This window comes from Panthera onca, chromosome D1, assembly GCF_046562875.1.
Source record: "Panthera onca isolate mPanOnc1 chromosome D1, mPanOnc1 haplotype 2, whole genome shotgun sequence".
NCBI classification, from domain to species: Eukaryota; Metazoa; Chordata; class Mammalia; order Carnivora; family Felidae; genus Panthera; species Panthera onca.
This window is the reverse complement of record NC_138348.1, coordinates 23023886-23032686: the sequence shown is the minus strand read 5'-3', so window position 1 is coordinate 23032686 and position 8801 is coordinate 23023886. Positions and strand designations below refer to the sequence as shown.

At 36.7% G+C, this 8801-nt stretch overlaps 1 long non-coding RNA gene across 1 annotated transcript; it reads right to left on the bottom strand.

Annotated features, from left to right (window-relative positions):
- Window positions 1-1784: 1784 nt before the first annotated feature.
- On the bottom strand, window positions 1785-8373 carry LOC144613093 (uncharacterized). The gene is made up of 3 exons (XR_013550401.2): window positions 8293-8373; window positions 3022-3081; window positions 1785-2161 (listed from the first exon to the last, which is right to left on the bottom strand). It is a non-coding gene; the product is annotated as an uncharacterized LOC144613093 (long non-coding RNA).
- Window positions 8374-8801: the final 428 nt, after the last annotated feature.

Here is an 8801-nt window from a genome sequence, read left to right as displayed (position 1 = left end):
TGGGTGGCTCAGTGGGTTAAGTGTCCAACTTCGGCTCAGGTCATGATCTCGCAGTTTGTGAGTTCAAGCCCCACATCTCACTCTGTGCTGACAGCTCAGAGCCTGGAGCCTGCTTCGGATTCTTGGTCTCCTCTCTTTGTCCCTCCCCCACTTGTGCTCAGTCTCTCTCTGTCTCAAAAATAAACAGTAAAAAAAAGAGAGAGAGAGAGAGAGAGAGAGAGAGACCACATTCACATAATTTTTATTATAGTATATTGTTATAATTTTTCTATTTTATTATTATTGTTAATGTTTTACTAAGCCTAATTTATAAATTAAACTTTGCCCTAGGTATGTATGCACAGGGAAAAAACATAGTATGTGTAAAAATCAGTACTATCAATGGTTTCAGGCATCTGCTAGGAGGTCTGGGAACTTAATCCCTGTGGATAAGGTTGAGGGGTGGGTGGGGAGACTACTATACATCCATTTAATATAGGAAAGAGACAGGTAGGTAAAGCATGCAGGAAATTTAAATGGGCAATTGCCAAATACGTGGGTCATGGTGGGTTTATGGGAGGCAAAACAATGGAAGCAAGATTTTCTGACTACTATAACAATTTTTGCACAAAGTATAAGCATATCAGTTAAGAATTAGTTCCACTAGAACCTATGGATATATATATATGGATATATATATATATATATATATATATATATATATATATGATTTACCGTTTATTTTATTGTATGTTAATTTTGTACACAATGCAAAGGGTAAAGTATTCTGAGTAATGTGGAGCTGACTACACTTTAATTTGTAGAGAAAGAGCAAGTTGGTAGGTTTGACTGATGTGCATTGTCAGGGCTGAAAAAATTGTAATCTTGAAGTGTGGGATACTTCACCTGCAAAATAACAAGGGAGCACAGATGAGTAGGTCTAAGCATGTAGAACATGTTTATACATATTTACATAGTAAATTAAATTTGAACTTGGTTTCATATAACTCAGTTTTAATCTACTTGAGGTCTTCAATAGGTAAATGCCAACATGAAAATGTAGTTCAAGGAAGGTTTTTCTAGTACCTTTAAGTACAGTAAATTTGGTAAAGAAAAAGGGCAAGGTAAAAATGGAAAGTTGACATATCAATAAGTGAAAAAAGGAATAGATGTGACAAACTCCCTAGTGCTTAAATCAGTGAGTGATTCATAAGCCTATTTTTATCCTGTAAATTGCAATTCATTGAAATAAGTCATATAAAGTATGTATCTAAATTAGTAAGAAGCATGTTTGTGTGTTCCATTTTAATAGGTGTATATCATTTTGCAATCTCATACAATATCGTATTTTGTGGGAAATTCAATTATAAAATCTAAATGGCTGATTCAGAGAACTCTGACAGTATTTTTTATCTGAGAAATTCTAAGGATTAATTAGATGTTTCACATAGTCCATAATATATGAAACAGTTTTTCAATAAGCAAACTGAACCATTATTTCCTTAGACCTCTCTGATAAAGACTGTTGGTCCAAATCGTTGGCATGATAAAACCACATTCATTCATTAATAGTCTGCTCTACTGGAACTGTCTGCCAGCTTAAACCATTGAACAGCCCAGTGGAAAAATACACAAAGGGAGTAGAAGAGATTGCAAATGATCGTGCTGTTCAGGAAACATATAAGGCATTTTATATACCATCTCCTTAGAGTGTTTAGAACCATCTATTTCTAGAACTGCATGGATCTAATATTCTTGGGTTGCAACTCAGTTTGAAGTGTATTATTTAGATCATTATAACTCTGTTGGATATATTCTTTTATTCCAACAAAATGCTTGGGAAATAATCTTTCCACACTCTCATTGAATTTTTCCATCTCTGTTTTTCAATTCGATCACTTATTGTGGACAGGCACAAAATTCTCTTCCGATTCTTTTTGGACAATTTCCAAAAGCTCTTCCAAAGTATTTTCTCCTTCACTTGCTTTTGGCTCAACATAAAATGCCTCAGAGTCCCTAATGGCTTCAGTGTTCACAGGAAGTCTTTATTTTCTCTCCCTGTTTTGACAGCAATTTATATTAGTATCTTCATCCTTCAAATTCTTCTCAGAGTTATTTTCAGCTGGATTTCTCCCCGTCTCATTAAGTCTTTCTTTATAAAGGCACATTGTAGAACTGATCCCTACTCATGCAAAACATTAGAATAAAACAAGTTTACTGTTTCTGAAGCTTCACTTATTGTACTGTAATTATCTACTGAAACTTGAAATCAGATCAAGACTTAAACATATTAAGAGAAAATTTCTAACTTTTGAAGAATGTTGCATCCCATCTATTTGAATTTAGGCAACTCATATATGACTCACAATTCTAATCAAGAGACTAAAGGTTCCAGTAAATGGTTACAAGAATGGACAGTATATTCTACTTTATACTAGTGCCTTTAGTAATGCTCCCATCAATGGTAGGTTCTGGGAAAATTCCAGTAAAGAATGTACAAATTGTGATTCATTTATTTTGACATGGGGTCTTTCTTATAATTGAAGCTTGGGAGACTATTCATTTTAAAGGGAGAAATGTCTATAATTTTAGATATGAAAGGGACTCGCTAAACAGACAGTGTGATTTATCAGCTTTACAAATGAGGAAGTGTAGTCCACTGAGGTTAGGTGATGATAAAAGACTATTGAGTAACACAGGAGAGTCCATAACCCTCCATAACTCTTCTCTTCATGACCCTTTGTCATAAACTTTTTGCAGAGATTACTCTGTGTTGCTAATTAACCTATTATGACAGTTTATCTGTTTCAATCACCTGGACTTAACTCTTTTAGTTTGTATGGAACAAAAGAAACCCTGGAAAATGGCAGCAGCATTTGGCTTCTGATATCTATTGCAACACCAAAAAAATTCCTCTACTGACTGTTTATGCATTAACTCTTAATCCAATGGAAATGAGACTGCTTTTTACTGCTCTCAGGGATTATTTCTAATTGCTCTTCTTTAACACTCCTATTCAAATGTTGATCCTTAGCATGGTACCTCTTTGTGACGGTGGGAGGAAAGCTTTTCCCTTCTTTTCTTCTAGGTTCTTTGGCTGGCCTAATAATGAAATTGACATAAACAGATTAACAGGAGGAAAAAAATACATATAATTTCATGCATAAGGGAATCCCAAAGATGTGAGGCTCTGACAGGCAAATTGCTCACTTGCCACCCTGAGCTAAGGAGAAAGGGGTGGTGGTCTTGGGCTTCAAAGGGGAGGAAGACAATTCATAGGAGGAGCAAATGTTTGGTGAAAAAATGTTAGCCATGCTGTGAGAAGTCTTTTTTGTGTTAAAAACCAGACCAAAACCAAACAACAACAACAACAACAACAACAACAACAACAGAAACTATCCTTGTCAGTATCTCCCTTGCTGGTACAGGCTCCCCATCTAAATTCTTTTAGACAGTTAATGGGGAGGCAGGGAAAAAAAAAAAAGCTCCTCCTAAATCTGTTGGGCCTTAATCATCTTCAGCTGAAAGAACCCACATGCCAAAGTGGCACATTCTGGGGCGGCCTGCCCTGAACCCCATTAGTGAAATACATATTGCCAGTACATGCATGACAAGTAGAGAAACTGAAAAAACTGCATATAGAAAATTTATAACATTTTATCAATGTTGAAACTTCTAAGTGCATTATCAGAGGATTCTTATTGTAGAACAGTAATTCAGATGTTGTCAAACTCACCCGGTGAGGCATGTGTGGTACTCAGGTGTTGGTGGACCATTTTTTTGGCCCATTAAAGATAGGTTTTTTTTAAAAATTTTTTAATTTTTTAAATTTATTTTTGAGAGACAGAGCATGAGAGGGAAACACAGAATCCGAAGCAGGCTCCAGGCTCTGAGCTGTCAGCACAGAACTGACACAGGGCTGAAACTCGTGAACCACAAGATGATGACCTAGGCTGAAGCCAGGCGCCCCCAAATAGGGTATTTTTTTTAATGGTCCTTTGCTGCATAGTTTGAGCAGCACTTCACTAGAGGAATGAGAATTTGGTATGAGAATTTGGAATGAGGGTTTGGTAGCTTCAGTGGCACTGACTGCTTAAATATTTAGTTGGTTTCAATTCCCCATAGCCTTGTCTTCTCACGGTAGCACACAGTTCAGATATCTCTGTAATTATGGAAATAGTTGCCTAAAGAACAGGAAATGCCAATAACTATGCTCTTAGTTCACCTGTGAGTCCAGCAGAAGTTACTTATTATTAATAAGTTCATTGGGTGGGAAGGTAGAAAACTGTAACAGAACCCAAGAGGCTTGTTTTGATTTTCTTCCTGATTGGAGGAAAGGAAAACAATGGGAAAATATTGTATTCATTCACTAATTCCTAGGGGAAAACATACCCTTTTCACAGGAAGGGGACATACTAAAGTATTTACAGTTTCTTAGCAATTTAGTTTTTCTCAGAGGAAAAACGAAGGAAGACAGAGAGGCAGAAAGGATTCCCCTCAGTGATGTGAAACACATTTTGAGATGACCATAGAAATCAGAGGGTTGAAAGATGCAAACAACCTCTCATCCATTTCTGAAAACATGTTGAGCTATAGAAATTGTGTAAGGTTTCAAAATATGTTCTTGAAAATTAGGAAAATAAATAAAATATCTTATCAGCACCAAAGAAACATTCCATAATTACTGTAAAAGTCAGCAGGGAGGGTCAGGGAAAATGATGGAACATCTGTGTTGGGGCTGAGAGAGCTGAAACTTTTTTTCTTTACTGGGGCAGCAAGCACTTTTTTTTTTCTTTTTTTTTTTTCAATATATGAAATTTATTGTCAAATTGGTTTCCATACAACACCCAGTGCTCATCCCAAAAGGGGCCCTCCTCAATACCCATCACCCACCCTCCTCTCCCTCCCACCCCCCATCAACCCTCAGTTTGTTCGCAGTCTCTTATGCTTTGGCTCTCTCCCACTCTAACCTCTTTTTTTTTTCCTTCCCCTCCCCCATGGGTTTCTGTTAAGTTTCTCAGGATCCACATGAGAATGAAACCATATGGTATCTGTCTTTCTCTGTATGGCTTATTTCACTTAGCATCACACTCTCCAGTTCCATCCACGTTGCTACAAAGGGCCATATTTCGTTCTTTCTCATTGCCACGTAGTACTCCATTGTGTATATAAACCACAATTTCTTTATCCATTCATAAGTTGATGGACATTTAGGCTCTTTCCATAATTTGGCTATTGTTGAAAGTGCTGCTATAAACATTGGGGTACAAGTGCCCCTATGCATCAGTACTCCTGTATCACTTGGGTAAATTCCTAGCAGTGGCAGCAAGCACTTTCAAGGAGATTGTTAGAGCTGTTTGAACTCATTGTATATGTAAAGTCTAAGAACAGGACCTCAGAATGGAAAATTTAGGGTAAGAATGTAAGAAAGTCCCATTGAAAGATTTACTTAAAGTTTTCCTAAGCTCTGTAAAAATAAATGTAAAGTTTTTAATAATAAATTTCATTTGTATGCCTCATTACAGTCTGGAAGAATGTCCACCTTGACTGTTCTCATTTTATACAACAGGTGAATAAGAGAGTTATTTCCATTTTACAGGTGAGGATGTTGGAGTATCAGTATGACTCAGGGGATCAGGATCCACACCTACCAAATTTTGGGTTGTTTTGTTTTTTTCTATAACAATCTCTAAGAGGACATAGAATATGTGTTTTACTTTCCTTACTTTCTCTCCTTTCAAATTCAGGACACATGGTAGGGGTGCATGAATAACAGTTTTACTATTAAAAAATACATAGACTAACCTTGACTGTTATTTTTTGCATTCTTACATTTTTTTTATCAAGGTGTCCTGCTTTCAGTTAGAGAACATTCCTTCTAAAGATATTCTAAATATATTCAGTCAATCCAAAGATGTTTTGTCAATCAGAGAACTGTGACAGACCAAATTACATTTCATGTTTCACTTTTTAGGTTGCTGTTAGTGTTTTGATGTCTTTGTTTCATGACTTGGAAAATGGAATCTGCATAAGTTCAGGGATGTTTCAGGATTATGTGAAAAATCAAGAAAATATTATTTTGGAGATATGTAGGAATTTATTGAAACTATGTGGAGGAATAATATCTAGCCTTTCTACCTGATTAATAATAGGGTATAATAACTGTTTTGTTTAAAGGTTAACTGGGGAGCCATAAATGTTACATAATGGAAGTTAGAAATATTTCATTACAGAAGAATTCACAAAAGTTGGGCTTATTTTCTGCTTTTATTTTGATCACTTTTGAATGCAGTTTGAAATATGTATTGAATGTGTTCAAAAAGTAACCCAGAAGCATAAATAATTTGATTTAAATCAATAAAATCTAAATGATGTTTTTGAAATTCTATATGAGAATTTTTGCTTTAGTTTAACGATCTCATGATTTGTGATATTTTTGATAGTCATTGATTGTACTACATTTTTAAAATTTTGATGTTAGGTCTAATCATTTCCCTTGCTTACTAAATGTATTACTTCAATGTCATTCTTTCTCCCCTACCTACACCAATTTGATGAACTGCTTTGAAATCAACATTACCAACATGCTAACTATCCACAGCTATAAAAATCTACTGCATATTTTATGATTAATATATCAACCCTCAAGATACAATCCCAACAAGTAGAAATATATATGTTGGGAATTTTGTGTAGAAAATCACTGAATATCTTTCCCCAGTGAGACAGAGGGAACTGACTCTCATCCTTGCCCTCATCCCATCCATGTGGAAAGTTTATGTTAAGCACATTCTCTAATTCCCAAGGAACGTTTCTCAAGTTACCTTTTACAGAGACTAGCCTATAACTAGGACCCATATATGCTGTACAGAGTCAAGAGCAAAACGTTGGGGTAATAAGAGCAGGAAAGAGAGAAAGAATAGTATGTCAATAGGCAATGAAAGCTGAAGAAGAGTAGACAAATATTTTATATATCCTTGGCAAAGGATGGGAGGTGGAGAATGGGAAAGAATTGCTAGAAAATTTCTTTCTTCCATTTGTAAATCTCAACTCATTTTCTTAAAACATATATTGACAGTCTGTTCCAGGCCAAGCATTGTGTTAAATAAGGGAGGTCCATGTTCAACCCACACTCTTCCTCAGATCCTAATCTAATCATGCATGCATTTATACCCATTTTATTTTTGTGCATCCTTTCAATCATTGTCCAATACCTCACCATCTCTAGGGTAGATCATTGTAACTCCCATTTTTAAATATTATCCAACATCCCCCCAGTTTTAACCTCTCCAAGATAATTTCTCTAAAAGACAAATATAATCAGACATATTTAGAAATTTTACCTAAAGATTTAGATGTGCACATCCTTTTATAAGATCAAGTTTACACTCCTCAGGGCATCTGAAGTCCTTTAAAACAAATTCTACGTGTTTTCCTATATCTCTGCATCTTCGTTCTAGGTATTTGCCTCCTGTTGCTTTCATGACCTGGTGATAGGTAACTTGGGATCAGGGGCTTAGGTACCATATACACCTTTTTTTTTTTTTTTTTTCTGTTTTCATGGCTTTGATAATATTGCTGTCTTTGTCAACAACCCCCTAGTCAGGATTTCCAATCAGATTATGTCCTTTCTTCAGTGCATCTTTTCTGCCTTCCTTACACAGAGTTAATTGTTTTATTCTATGCACTCCATAAGTAATTTTGCTCATCTCCACTATAGCAGAACACATTGTATTGCATTTATACTGCCTGACTACTGTGAATTCTTCTAGGTTGGAAACTCCTTATTTTCTCTTATTTGCATATACCTAACTTATTGACTGTTCTATAGCAGGTATGTAATAAATACAAAATAAGTGAATAACCATTCCTTAACAGTAGCATTGGCTTTTGTGTCTGCATAAGTTACCATCCTAGAAAGAAGAAAGTGTATTATACTTTATAGTGTTTACAAAGCACATAATTGAGTTTAAGATATAGCTCTTATTTGGGGCACCTGGGTGGCTCTGACTCTGGCTCAGGGTATGATCTCACAGTTTGTGAGTTTGAGCCCCACATTGGGCTCTGTCCTAACAGCTCAGACCTCAGAGCCTGGAGTCTGCTTCGGATTCTGTGTCTCCCTCTCTATCTGCCCCTCCCCCTGTCAAGATATAGCTGTTATTCTATGCAGAGAGGAAAAACAATACCAGGTAAATCTTTCCACATGGCTTACCCTACACACACACACACACACACACACACACACGGCACTCATAAAGGGATTCACCATTTGGAGGAAGTAATCTCCCCAGGTCAAACTCCGTCAATCCCTACCTAGGTCTTAGAAGCTGAGAGGATGAAGTGTCTGTCTTGGGGAAACCAGTCAGCCTACAACAGTCTTCATCAGCTGCTCCCCTAGCAAGCCTTTTGTGTTGCCCTGATAACATTCTGCCATTGCCAGGAAACCGGGCTATTATTGCTGGTGATTTCCCTGATGAAGAGGCGTGTAGCCATTGTCCCAAAGAAACAGAGGCAAGAGGCAAGAGCAGAATATTACAATTTTCTTTCAATTCCTCTTTTTTCCTTCCAGGCTCTACCTGCTCCAAGTGGCAGGCACCACCCACCTGCCCCCCACCCACCCAACCCACACATCAGATTCAAGGTAGACTTCAATCTGTTCCATCTATTCAATCCTGGAATCTGTAATTCTGTTTAACTTCTCTAATTTCTGCAGAGATGCATGCAATGGGGGGAGACAATAGCCCATGCCAGATTAAAGCCTTGAAAGGAAAAAATTAAAATGTCAAAATGTTAACAGAGATGATGTATAGGTGGAAGGGTCT